The sequence below is a fragment of the Rhagoletis pomonella genome, unplaced genomic scaffold (genome assembly GCF_013731165.1).
Source record: "Rhagoletis pomonella isolate Grant_MI unplaced genomic scaffold, Rhpom_1.0 Rhpom_scaffold_00009, whole genome shotgun sequence".
NCBI classification, from domain to species: Eukaryota; Metazoa; Arthropoda; class Insecta; order Diptera; family Tephritidae; genus Rhagoletis; species Rhagoletis pomonella.
Genome location: NW_023458563.1, coordinates 32,568,423 through 32,583,086, shown reverse-complemented (window position 1 = coordinate 32,583,086; position 14,664 = coordinate 32,568,423). Strand labels below are relative to the sequence as shown.

The 14,664-nt window shown below is 34.4% G+C and overlaps 1 protein-coding gene across 4 annotated transcripts in view; it reads right to left on the bottom strand.

Annotated features, from left to right (window-relative positions):
* Positions 1–14,664, bottom strand: part of LOC118745727 (zinc finger protein 2) — a 611,899-nt gene that overhangs the window by 70,137 nt on the left and 527,098 nt on the right. The gene's annotated exons all lie outside the window — the stretch shown is intronic.

Here is a 14,664-nt window from a genome sequence, read left to right as displayed (position 1 = left end):
ACATAGTACCCTTGGGTTGCAACATAACCGTAATCTTGTTTTTCAGTAACTTCTATTTTTGAGAGATTTATGTTACTCCATAAGCGTACGAATGTCGCGTACGGCTGCATGGAAACACCCATATGTCATTTTGTTTGCCAGATATGTATCTATAAGTTTTTCAGGGGCAATATTTTTGTTTGGGGATTTTTTATCTTGATAAAAGCATTTGTAAGATGGCTTAAAACAAGTATTGCATTGGGGCTCAAATATGCTTAATTTTCTTAGAAAATGTGTTATTTCACATCCAAGTACGTAATCAAAAATAACACAGGCCCAGCGGCGGATCCAGACTTTTTTGTGGGGTGTTTTCCGTGAAATTTGCCACTTATTCTTATTACTGTAAAAGAGTAATTCTTGTATATATATATTAGGGTGATCCAAAATAACTAACCTGACGAATTTATGGCCTTAAAATAACCTATTTACTGAGAAGAAATTTCACCTAGTTGGAAACATTTTTATTTCAATTATAAAAGTTGTCGGTCGGCATTTGAAATTTTCTATGTAAATAACATGTAAAAAAATTTGTTTTAATTAAAAATTTTATAACTTTTGAACCGTTAAGAAAAGTTATAAAAAAGGGATAAAGGTTTTTCTAGGCATATTCTTGTAGGGCATTAAATTCTATAAAAAATATTAATATATTACTGAACGAGGTATAGCGTTGATACAAAATTATAATCGAACCTTGGCCAAAGACGAAGAACGAAAGCAATTTTCTTTGCAAGTAAAACAAATGCAATTAAGTAGCTTAAAAAGTAATTTTTAAGCAAAAAAAAACCGTTAATTTTTTCATGATCCAATGATCGGATCTAAACCAAATTAGTATAGGACATGTGGTCCTGTGGGCAACGCAGTGTACTATTAACTTGTTTGACTTGTGTTTAGAGAAACTTTGAATTGTTAATTTATTCCTTATTAATGTGTTAAAATAAATATAAAAAATTTTTGGGTTTTCAATATAGAGAATTTGTCCTCCTGGAATGTTAAAAAATTCTGGCCACCTTATACATACATTTCTGCATTCAACCTGCATTATTCGAACATCACTTAAGAACACAGTTGGTCAAACATAAAATCTGCTCCTTGTACAACTTGTAAAGTGAGATATTCTACATCCCACATTGCCCTTCCACGCAACCTCCCCTCCCCATGTGTGTTAAAAATAAATGAAAATTCAAACGAAGAATGAAATTAAATGATATAATTCTGTTTTGTTTCTTGTTCAGCAGATTTTCAGATTTTTGCTAACAAATTTGTTCATATATGTACATATTAAAACAAAATCAAAGAAATAAAAATAAATAAATTTACTCTGTTCGTTTGCACTTTTCTCATATAATTATCAATTAAAGATTACGTATATTCAAGATTATAAAACGTTCTAGCTTTTAGGGCAATAAACATTACTATTATGTAGTTATACAAAATATATTTAAAATTGTAATTTTATGCGAGGCGTTTGTTTAATAGAAACAGAAACAACGAGGATACTCGTATAACTATTTATTATACATAATTCATTTTTCATTATTACATATGTAAGTCTTTATCTTTATTATTTGTATTTAACCTACAGCATTTATTCGTGTATAAAAAGTAAAAGTATTTTTGTTTCGTGATATCAATTAGTTGAATGACAGTACTACATTCTATATCATTCACTCAATATCTGCGCGTGTTTTGGACATTTATAATGCCAAAATACTATGTACATATGAAGCAATTCAAATATCCATACATACATATGTATTTATGTAAGTTGGACGTTTCATGACAATTGATCATGGTTGAAAAAATAAACAGATATTTTATATAGTTGTCAAATTACTTTAAAACTCTAAATATTAAATAATATTTACTGTAGCTTTTAACTAAAGTAGCAATAATAGGAACTTTCTGTAAAAATAAAAGAGATTCTGCTAATATTTTTTCGTAGGCGTGTAAAAGACGAGTCAAAATCCTGGGGTCAATGCTATTTACCTACCAAGTATTTAAATTAATATCGCTGGGAGTCGACAAACTAATATAATTAGGGGCTGTTATAAAAACATTCTTAAAAAATTCTTCAGTGGTTAGTGATTTTGTTTCTGAATTACATAGGAAGGGACATTAGCCGCCCAGCAAAAAAATCTGGAATCGCTTCTTGTAGTAACGTGTTGACCACAAGCGCGAAGGTGAAATTCGTAAGCCCTTCCACTTTTGCTTCTAGAAGACATTACTTTAGTTTCGGCATGTCATTGGCGGTAATGGTTTGCAGACGACTTTGCATTCCCCGTAATGGGTTAAAGAAGCGAAAGACAGTTTAGATCATGATTCAATAATACAAGGTTCGATAAACTGACAGTTGTCTCTCTCGCACCGCTCCCTTAGCAGTGGCACCGTGTTGCTTCTTTGCAAATTTACTTGGAAACAGTGTAGCTTTGGTGTGAAATAAAAGTATAAGCTTTTGTGCAATATGTTTATTTGTTGATGCGTATGAAGCATATTTAACTGATGAAAACATAAGCATTGGATGTTTACATCAATTTCATAGTAGTCTTATTTTAATTTTGAGTCATTTTGCATTTTTTATACAGCTAAATAGCATATAAATTACGTAATTCACGTAGGTAAATCAATATTACGTTCAATATTTCGTTTAAAATGCCAGATTTCCTGCAAATACATTAGAATTTACAAAAGGAATTTCACTACTAATTGCCTACTTTGCGTACTTTTCTACTACCATTTTCGCAACAAGGGATTGCGTTCTTGCCCTTTCTCTGTCTTTCGCAAATGCAACCTTTTGTAAGGGAGTGTCAAACCGCAGCTGTCAATAATTATCTAACCTTGTATTATTGAATCATGAGTTTAGATATTCTAAAGCACAGTTGGGCAGCATCTGCCCGGCAGTCGACTGCGCGTCGTTTTCGCGTATACATACATGCTCTGCTTGAGAAGGCAGTGAAAGCTTCATTCAATTCCACGCTCAGTAGAAATCGGTTGTGTGCATTCATAAAGTATGCATACTGTATGAGTTAATTATTTGTTGTGTTTAATGAGCTGCTCTAGGTTACGTCAGGTTAAGATATCTCACAACTTTGTGTTTCATGAGGATTTTGCTTGCTCTAACTTAGGCAAAGAACATAGTGACGCGACAAAGAGAGCAACAAGACATTTTCGGATAATAAATACCGACAAAAACAAACCTTTCAAGGCGAATTTATACAAGGTGGTGTTGTAAAATCAGCTGATTACTTCGCCTTACATGTATTTTGTTTTTGCTTTTACTGATTTGACAGCATACCCATCAAAAGCAAAAACAAAATACATGTAAATTCTGGGGCGAATTGAGATTTGACATAACACCCGCAAAACAAATACATGTGGATGTTGCTGTTGTAATCTAAATTCGCCAGCAACACCACCTTGTATAAATTCGCCTTGAAACCTTTATTTTCCAATGCGGCAGAACATAGTGAAGCGAAAAGCGAAGAAAGCGACAAAGAGCATAGCGACGAAAGCAAAAAAATGTGTTTTCGTTGCTTTCTGAGCTGGCGGTTGCTTCACTATGTTTTGACGTTTCTTGTCTCTTTCTTAGCTAGTATCCGAAAATGTCTTGTCGCTCTCTTTGTCGGGTCACTATGTTCTTTGCCTTACTCTGGCTTTTGTTTCATGAGCAGGCATGGGCAGAGAGTTAGCAGGTGCTAAAAGAGCGTAAGCGTCGCGTGTACGCATGAACCAACTAACAAGATCACCCATCACGGCAACCGTGTATTTGTAATTGCATTTGAGAAAAAAATAATGGTTGATGACGTCATTTTTTAATCGGTTCTTTCATTCACACACAGGTTTCATTCCGCACGCCGTGCTGGGTGATCTTTATTCGTTCGTTCATGGCGTGTACGTATACAAGCGAGAGCGCAGTGATGAGAACACGATAGCATGCAAAATGAATTAGGCAGACTAACATATTCTCACTTTTAGCTCACGCTTGTTTGCGGTAGTGCCCACCTCTGTTCATGAGCCTGCGCTAAGTGGAACTAGTCTCAGTAAGAACCCTATCTGTTAACTAATGCGTTATATACAAACAGTTTGTGTGAGAAATTCAAAAACTTTCCACCATTTTATATAGGGCTCCAGGAGAAATCTAACGCATAATCGTTTCACGTGTGAGCAGCTTTCTCTTTCGTTTACATGGAATTCGCTATTATATTATCCTAAATGTAGTTGTCTCTTTTCAATCAAATATTATTATGCGATTAATAACGTGTTATATAACGCAAAGAATGGCATATGGGTATCGCTAATATGCAAATGTGTTGGTTTTTATTGACAATTTTTTAAGTGTATTGGAGAATGCGCGCAGTAAGAACCCTATCTGTTAACTAATGCGTTATATACGCCTAGTACTACAAAAAGTTTGTGTGAGAAATTCAAAAACTTTCCATCATTTTACATAGGCCTCCTGGAGAAATCCAACGCAAAATCGTTTCAAGTGTGAGTAGTTTTCTCTTTCTTTCACATGGAATTCGCTATTATATTATACTATATGTAGTTGTCTCTTTTCAATCAAATATTATTATGTGATTAATAACGTGTTATATAACGTAACGAATGGCATATGGGTATCGCTAATATGCAAATGTGTTGGTTTTTATTGACAATTTTGTAAGTGTATTGGAGAATGCGTTAGGTCGTTCTTGCTGGGCGTTAGGTCGTTCTTGTTGGGGTGCAACTTAGAGCACGATTTTCTGCACCAGCTTTTTTGATGGAGTAACTTAGAGAAAGCAACCGCTTTGGGAATTTCTGCCTGAAAAGTGTTTCATGAGATTTGTGAACTGAGTTGCTCTAACTTGCTCTATTGTTTTTGACAAGAATGATAGAATACAAGATTGCGCCGATCAGAGAGGATTTTTGAGAATAACTTTTGTGTGACGTCACACTGGTGCAATTGCGAGAGACAAATGCCAAACGGGAGCAAGAATGGAAGAAGAAGAAAAAATGTTGCAAGGAAAACGTAAACAAGTTGCACAAGTGTAACGTCATGCAAACAACGATTCTGTCAAATTCGTTAAGAGAGGAATAGCGGTCCGAGATCGGCGCAACCTTTGTATTCTCTCAATCGTGGTTTTTTGAGATCTGCACGATTCTGCTCTAACTTGAGCTGCTCTGAACTTTTTTCGGTCTCGTTAAACACAACTATTGTTATACGCGTTTTGTTCGCACGCACACAGTGACATCATCTGCACGCACACTACAAAAATGCTCTGCCGAGGCGTTTGCACTTAAAGCGATTCCAGATTTTTTGCTCGTCCTCTGCAAACCATTAGGAGCGTTCCTTATCTCCCAGAAATAGTCAGAAAAAGTCCGAAGTAGTCAGATTTAGTCCAAAAAGCGTTCCTTAACTCGGAAATGACAGCAAAAATGAGAGAGCAAAAGTCAGTGAGAGCGACTCTCATCAGTCCGAAGTAGTCAGATTTAGTCAGAAGAATTTTTTCTGGAAAAATCCTGAAAAGTGTCAAACTCAACTGAGTTTAAATTAACGGAAATTAAAGAATACGCAATCTGGCATTTTGACACTTTTCAGATTTTAGTCCAAAAAGATAAGGAATGAACCTATTACTATCAATGGCATGCATCCATGTTAAAGTAATACCTTCTAGACGCGGAAGAGGAAGCGCTCACCGGTTTTCTTTTGATTCCACATTGATTTCTGAGGTAATAGTGTTTTTTGTTGGACGTAATTGTTTTTGGATGTAGATATATACAAATGTGTATGTAAGTACATATTTGCGTTTAGATAAGTGTGTTCAATATCATGGTAGAGCGTTTTAAACCCCGAAACGCTTGTAAAAACGAGCGTAAACGAGTAACTTCTTGCATGTATCAAAACCAGGCAGTTGTCAAATAAAAATATTAAAAAAAAAACTTCTAAAAAATCTAGTTGCGAACACTGTCAAAATAAGATGAATGGAAAGGGAATTTTTAATGTTGGTTCGTTCTCTCAACAACAACAAACAAACCAAATGCAGGGTTGTATGTGCCCAATCAATCAAATCGTAATAAACACTTTTTGTAGGAGAAAAAACTGACTGAAATTGAAAATTGTATAAACAAATTAATTGCTAATAATGTTTCTTGATAATCTAGTAGGCTGAAGGCTGTATGTTAGTACATTGCACACATTAACATATGTGCGTATACAAAAATTTTTCTCGTATTTTTAAAAATTCATAGCGTATGAAAGTTTAGGCCGAGCAGTGTATGCTTTAGTAAATATTTTATCCTCCCGTTCTCAGTATTCTTTCAATGAGGGATTAGCATTGACATTGTAGCTTGTTGTGCATGATTACGGTGACCATCCGTCCTTTATTTGAAAGGACAGTCCTTTATTTTAACCCTATGTCCTTTATAATTTTTTTCAAAATAAAGGACGCCTTATGTCCTTTATTTCTTAAACTATCCTTTAAATCAGCTCTGCATTTTTCATAGGTAAATTTTTAAACACAGAATATGGAAAATAAAAATGTCCCTTACAAAATATAATGAAAACCTTCGCCAGCTTGTTTCGCCCCCACTTAAGGGTTTCTATTATCATATTTTTGCAATCTATAAAGCAGGATCGTGTTGCGCGCTCAGTTTCCGTTAGTGTTCGTAATTCACTGGAGCCTTAATATTTTACTTAATTTGATTAATTTTTATTTTTTTATGAAATATTACAATATTTGAAAGAGACCAGTTGAGCCTGATGTGTGAATTTTTATTTGATTGTATTAAATTTTTTAGTGCAAAATGCAGAGAAATGAGCAATTTTGAAGAAAATGTATTCTCTTGTTCCAGTTAATAAATATTATATAACAAAAACTAGTTGAAAACTATTGTATGGTTCTCCCAAAGCGAAAAAATTACACAAACAATATTTTAATGTTATAAGAAATGTTAACCAAAATAAATATTTTTTTCGTTTTTAGTAAAAATTGGTTGAAAAATCAATGGCTCCGGTGAATTATGAATATTAAATTCCAATTTTGAACCACTATGTGCTGGCTTCGTCGTGCAGTATGAATTATGGTAAACGCATTTTGGTAGCAAAGGATGGCGAAGTCCTTGAAAAGGATTTGGCTTAATTTTTCGCTACAGCAGGGGAACTTGTACAATTAAGTATGTAATATAAAGGGTGAACACACCAAAACTGCGACACTTTGGGAAGTTTATAACTTACCCAAAAAGATTTCAAAATTTTGAAACTCAAATACCATAAGTTGACCATGACCTTAGTTGCGACGTAGAAGAAATTTCATTTGAATTTGATTCCTAGTTGAGCTAAAAATGGCAACCGAGTTAGAAACGAGACAAACCATTTTGCACGAGTTTATAAATGATCCGGCCTTAAATACACGTAAAATTGCTAAAAATTAAAGATTGCACTATTCGACAGTTTGCAAGGTTTTAATCGGTACAAATAAGGCCTGGCAGTTACGAGAAAACCAGGGAGCGGGGATTAGCATGGTCAAAGTGATAAAAACAGTGCTCGGAAGGCCCTCAGTGCGTTTTCGCGAGATCCGAAGATTTTGTCGCGTTATGTTGCTAAATCCGTATGGAGATCGCAGTTTTTCGTACAAAAGGTAAAGCGGAAAGCTTTACTGAGATGTTCTACAGCTCAAACAGCGCCAGACGGAGGCGCAAAGTAGAATGTTACAGCGAAATGCCGCATTCGGAAGTTGTATGAATTCTAAATTAAAAAATACAACTGCATTGTTATGGACTACGAAACCTACTGCTTTAAAAATTCAGGTCAAGATTTTTATACTGCTGCAAGTCGTCAAGATGCCCCTGAAAGTTGTAAGCTGAAAATGAAGTCCAAATTTCCAAAAAACCACATGGTTTTTTTTTGTTCCTGTGGCCGTAAGAGTAGCCATTTTTTCCCATCCGGGACAATGAATGATCAAGTTTATCGGGATGAGTGCCTCAAAAGGCGTCTTCCGTCATTTATCAACAGAGAAGTAGGCCACTGCCACTATGCCAAGGACACATTGCCGTGGTATAATGCAAATAACATCAATTTTGTACCTCACGACTGCAATCCACCCAATAGCCCAGAGCTACGTCCTGTTGGGGAATATTGGTCAATTGTCAAAGGAATCTTGAAGAAAACAGGTGAAACAGCGAAAAATATTGAAGAGTGCAAAACAAAGTAGTTGTGCGCATCGCGTAAAGTCGATGATGCAGTCGTGCAGAACATGATGGCGCGTGTGCGATGAAAATACCGATCACTTGCATATGGAGCAAATAGTAACTAATATTTTAACATTTTAATAACATATAAACTTCCAAGTTATATAATACAAAAAAAATTATTTCAAAGCCTTCTAGTTTGTTTCTGGTAGTAATCTCTAAGTGTCGCAGTTTTGGTGTGTTCACCCTTTAATTCACCGGTAAATATTTTATTTAAATTACGATATGGGTAAGGTACTTTTATCATACAAGTTGTACATATGTACGTATTCCCAAATCATTTTGAAAAAAATGTCCTTTATTTTACGTTGGTTAATATGGTCACCGTATGCGTGATTCACTTCTAGTTTACATGAGTCCCTTGCAGTACTGTTCATATATAAGTTAGCACTGCGTGAATCCACATTTTATTGCCTTTAGAGTGTTACTTATTATTAAAATATGGTTGCTAGTTTAAAAATTTGGGTATGTCAAAAGTTAGTGAATTCCATATCGGACGGAATTGTAGCCGTTATTAAAGCCCGAGGGAACATACAGTAACGAGCAAAAATGGTCGAATGATGGTTATTTTGAATTATTTGCAAGGTTTTTCAAGTAAAATTTTTTTTGTAATTTTTTTTTACAAAAATACTGGTCATGCTATAACTTCAAACTTCTTAACTAAAGCTTCAAACTTTATACGAAACTTAGAAAAATTCTTGTAAATTTCAAACATTTCTACATGGATTTTTAGAAAACTCTTGGGAATGCAGTTTTATAGCCCATAAAAGTAATAAAGTGTAAGTTTGAAGCAGCAAAGAATTGGCAATGGTTTTTAATAATTATTTGCCGGTCTTTTGTGGTTTTTACTATATAATCGGGCCAGTCTATAGGGAGGGGTGGGGGGAGTCAAGCGGTTAAATGGTGGCAATGAATAAAATGTATAAACATGATAGTGGATCAAATTATTAAATGGAAAGATGCCTGAATTCGGCGCCGTGCAATAAAGTCATGGAAATAACGCCATATGGCTTTCACTTCACATTGGGAAATAAAGCCATATTTTTGCGTAGGGTCTTATCTCTCACTGTGAAAGTGAAATAAAGCTATTATGGCGTTATGCACCTTTGATAACACAGTGCTACAAAAAAGCATAAAGTAGAAATACCTGGGAACTTATGTATATTTTCTGGTAGTTCTTTTCTAGTAAAACCAGAATCGAAATATGAAATTTGCCAAACACCGCCAATATCTTGATTTACCGTTAAAAAAACCGGTTCTTCGTACTTTTGCGCACTTATAAGCCTGTAACTTAGATCATTATGAACCGAGTTTCGGTATATTGCCAGGTTTAAAAAGAAGAAACTTGGGCCTTTCGAGCGATGTATACTTGAGTAACGAAACCTTAAGAGGTCTGTGTGTATTTACCCAGCAAACACATTTTTTCACCTTTTTTCAAATTTGATGAGGTTTTTACGAACTATTTTATGAGAAAACCATACTAGTCCTAAATTTATTGTAAAACTAAATTTAATGACGAGTAAAAGAGTGTTTACTTTCAAAAGTCGGATGGGAGTTTACTGAGTTATCAAACTTTTTATGAATAAAAAATTGTTTGCAAAAATATTATTTTTGACTATACTACTCAAAAATGTTTTCTTGACCGTTTTTTCTTAACTAAGCATAATCAGTTTCTCGTTGTAGAATATTCTGAAATCATTTTTATACCCAAGCCACTTGTGCACAAGGGTATTATAACTTTGTTCAAATAGCGGTTGTTTGTAACAGCCAAAACGAATCGAGATAGATATAGACAAATGTATACATAAATGATCATAATGAAAAAAGAAATCGATTAAGCGATGACTGTCTGTCCGTAAAAATTGAGATATCTTAACGAAACTTGGTATGTGTACTTCTTTTCAGTGTAGAATGGTATTGAAAATGGTCAAAATCGGACAATAACCACGGCTACCTCCCATATAACGGTAGTTTTCAGATATATGAAAACTGCGATATTTTGGTAAATAGTGAAACTTAGTCACTCAAAATTGATATTTACAAGGATTTTGAGACGAAAAATAATAATATTATAAATTTTTGGGAAATGGGTGTAGCCACGCCCACTAATGATTACATCTGTATATCTCGGTAATCGCTCCACCAATTTCCCCCGAACTTGGCACGGTTGTGTGCCTTATTATTATTGTGATTTTATTTTTTCCTCCGAAACGTTTTTTAATTGTAGCTATTTCTTTGTGAAACGGTTCGCCTTGTTTATCACTGAACTGGCCCAAATTATGTGGGAAGAAGTTCAAATGCAAATGAAGCAAATGAGTTTATATCGACATGTTAAAACCCATTCCACCGTAAGCATTCACAAATTCGTTCACAATCGTGACGTAGTCGTCGTTTCTGTGGCTTCCAACGAGATTATTGCATAGCGCTACAAAACACTTCCATGCACGTTTTTTTACCAAGCTTAGCTTGTTCAAAAAGCCCACTTCGCTCATAATTTTACGAATTTGAGGTCCTATGAAAAATCCTAAAATTCATAAAAAGAGATAAAACCGATGAAAAGGTATTAGATGAGATAATAAAAAATGAATACCTCCTTTTATTTAGGCTTCACTTAATTTTGAGAACACCACTTTAAGATGACAAAAAGCGTTGCTATTTGTATCCAATTTTTTTACAATTAACAGATGGATTGCACGAAAAAAAACCGGGTTTCCTATGAGACAGCTTTGCAAACCGTGCACCGTGCAAGGGCTTTGCAAGACTGTGAGAATACCCATATAGTTTCATATATCCTAGGATTAAATGCAGTGGTGGTAGGACAATATTTTGAGCTTTGGCCAATGGGACATTTAAAACGTTTTTCCTGCCTATTTGATCCGGCTCTCGGAATGGCGATACCTTACAATCATAAAAAACGTCAAATTAAAAAAAGCAGTCAAGCAAACATTTTTGAGTTGTATAGCCAAAAATAATATTTTTGCAAAAATTTTGTTTTCATAAAAAGTTCAATGACTCAGTAAACTTTCATCCGATTTTTGAAATAAACACTCGTTTTACTCGTTGTTAAATTTAGTTTTACAATCAATTTAGGACTAGTATGGTTTTCTTATAAAATAGGGCGTAAAAAGTTCACCGAAGTTGAAAAAAGTTTAAAAAATGTAAAAAAGGTGTTTAGCGGGTAAATACACACAGATCTCTTAAGGTTTTGTTATTCGCATATATATCGTTCGAAAGTCCCAAGTTTCTTCTTTTTAAGCCCGGATATAAACCGAAACTCGGTTCATATTGAACTATGTTACAGGCTTATAAGTGCGCAAAAGTACGAAAAACCGGGTTTTTAACGGTAAGTCAAGATTTTGGGGGTGCTTGGCAAATTTCATATTTCTATTCTTGTTTTACCCGAATAGAGTAATTTTTTGTGTACTGTTTACCTAGTGCTCAGCTGGTGTGCATATAAAAAGTAACTCGGCAGTTCTCTAGTTTAAGGTACAACTTGCAAAAAAGAATGAACAAATAAACAATTTTTTACGAGGGCCACGCGGCGCGTTTGGACGCGGGCCCTCTTATGCACTGAAAAAATAATACAAATTATTTATTGAAAGTACATATAAACCAATTGGTATCCATAAAAATCATTGTGTGAAACCTTTCCCAGCTCATCTCGGTGATCTTAAGATATCTCTTGAGACTATTGAGATATTGAGTTTGCCCGCTGAAACAAAATCAGATGCGAAGGGTATTAAACGTATATCGAGCCTTTGGAATGCATTTTGCTGGCATCTCTTTGGCTCAAAACTCTAGTCCCAATTATGTTATTATCGAACTAATATTTTCTTAAATCCAGAGACTCTACGCATGGGCGTAGCCAGGTAGGGGCAGGGGGTGCTCGAGCCCCCACCCCCCCCCCCCCCCCCCCCGCTCTAACTTTCAAATTTTCCTTATATATATATAAAATAGTGCCCTGAAATGCCAGCTTAATAGGGTCGAAAAACTGAACTGAAACTCTGTTCAAGCAAGAAGTCTTCTACGTTCTATTGTCCTGCCTTATTGGAAACATGACGATACGAGTTGTTGCTTTGAAAAACTTTAAAATTCGCCTTTTTTCAAAATATCTTGAAGAACCCTGCAGAAGCAAGCAGCATCCTTCTGTGAGGCTAACGATGTGGACGTTTCTATCGATTTGATCGAAAAAATTATATATTTAAAGACTACTCACGAAGCAAATCTGGACACACAACATCTGCCTCCGTTGCAACCCTTATCTCTGCGAATCACTTGGAATCTTCTGAAATATTCTAGTGACTGCTGCTGATGATGAACGTTTATTCAGTCTATTATGTACCTCGAATTAAAATTTGTTTACGTTGAAGCAAGACAGAGTAACGCGCCTGGCAACTTTGACAGTGGAATATCTTTAGCTCGTACCATTGATTTTGAATCCCGCATCTCAATGTTTGCTGACAGAAAAGCACAAAGTGTTTTTCAACTAAATTCAGAATGTGATGACAGTTTATTCTTTTTACAGGCCTATTCTGGACGACACCGAATATTTGGTAAAAAAACAATTTATAAAATTTTATCAACAAAAACTGAAACTGAAAAATTAATTTCCGTTTTAAAAATGTTTGTTATCAGCGTAAACTAGGCCTATTAAGAACCGTGAATACCAAGTAAATTGGCTTTGTACTAATGTACACATAGTTATGGAAAAACAAATTTTTTTAAGCCCTTATACAAAAATTCTAAGGACATATTGATGCCACTTTTCATGGGGCCCAGCCCGGCTATCGACGGCCCTGCATATAATAAGTGCAATTTATTAAAATTCGCCTTGAGTTTTTGTAATTTTTTATGTGGACGGTCTTAAGCATTTTCCTTCATAAAATATTCATATATATATGGAAAAACTGCAATTGACCGTCAGAAAAAAAATACTAAAAATCAACGAAAATTCTTAGCCTCGTCGAAGTTGAACTTTATTACTGTAATTTCATTGGATATAAAACTGCATACTCCGGGTTAAAAAGTTTGAAATTTTGAAGAAAATTTTATTTTTCGTCGTTACTGTATTTACCATGTACTTGATTTTATTTCTTATACATATCGGAGATTGTCAGGACATACCCCAATTTTTGAAGTATCACGCATTTCTTTTTATAAATTACATCATATTGCTTACTATATTTCCAGTTTAAAATAAGTATGCAGTGGTAACTTTTATCTGAACAGTACTGTAGATACATATCCTCCTAATACTACGTAGTTTACAATCTATGTTTGGAACCGTTGTGGGATGAATACAAAACTATGGAAATCCTGCCAGATTCCAGTGAATGTGGAAAGGTAGAAAGGTTGACTTAGGATAGATTTGCTTTGCGTTTGGCTAACACAACCCTCCGCCTTTCTCTTCTATGTATTTTTATTTGTACTATCATTTAGCGCAAGGACGTAGAAGCATTTAAAAGTTTGTATACAACCAGACATCGGACATTTGGTAGTGCCTCTTAACTTATTGTATATTATAGTATTCATGGTGTGGCACTCTACTAATAAGTAGCTAGTCATTATGTATGTTCAATTGAACAATGTTTTCCCAAATTTATTTCAGAAGCGCTTACCACGTTCGTATACATAGGTAAGTTAACATGCCTTATTGATTTTGCTCAAACACAATACAAACATGTACGAAATACTTTTATATACACAATCGTATGTGCATATTACATTGAATATTCATGCGAAGATGTGTAAAAAAATTGCCTTTCGCGTTAACTGGATACTATCCGGTAATAATCAATGTCCAAGTATTTATGAACTTGTGCGTGTGTATACTACATTTGTGATTTTTGTAATCATACATTTTTTTTAACATATTCTCTGGTAAATTAACAAATTAAACAAACAAAAAATATGACGCCGCCATCACATACTAAATACTACAAAACGTCCATATATACATACACTCATGTATCTGTGTTTGCAATGTATTGTTACAAAAATTTATATATGCATCCATATACAATGAAAATGAATAGACTAAAGTTGCTGTGATTTAAAATAAACAATGCATCAAATGTTAAATGCTTTTTAAAAGTGTGGGAACTTAACTAAATAAAAAGTTAAAACTCGTGAATGTACATTAGTATAAAAACTAAATATTAAAACTAAACGACTTACAAATTAGGCTTATAAAAATTATACCTTAAAACTGATACAATAAAGTTAAAACTATTAAAAGTATAAAGGAACATTTCTCACACACGCATAGGCATGCGAATTTACTTATATGGACTTATTTATTCGTATTTATAAATGTATATACAGATTTGTGCATACATACATATGTACATATCAGTTAGATAGAGTCGTTTCAACATCGGCTCATTTTCATAGAGTCGAAAA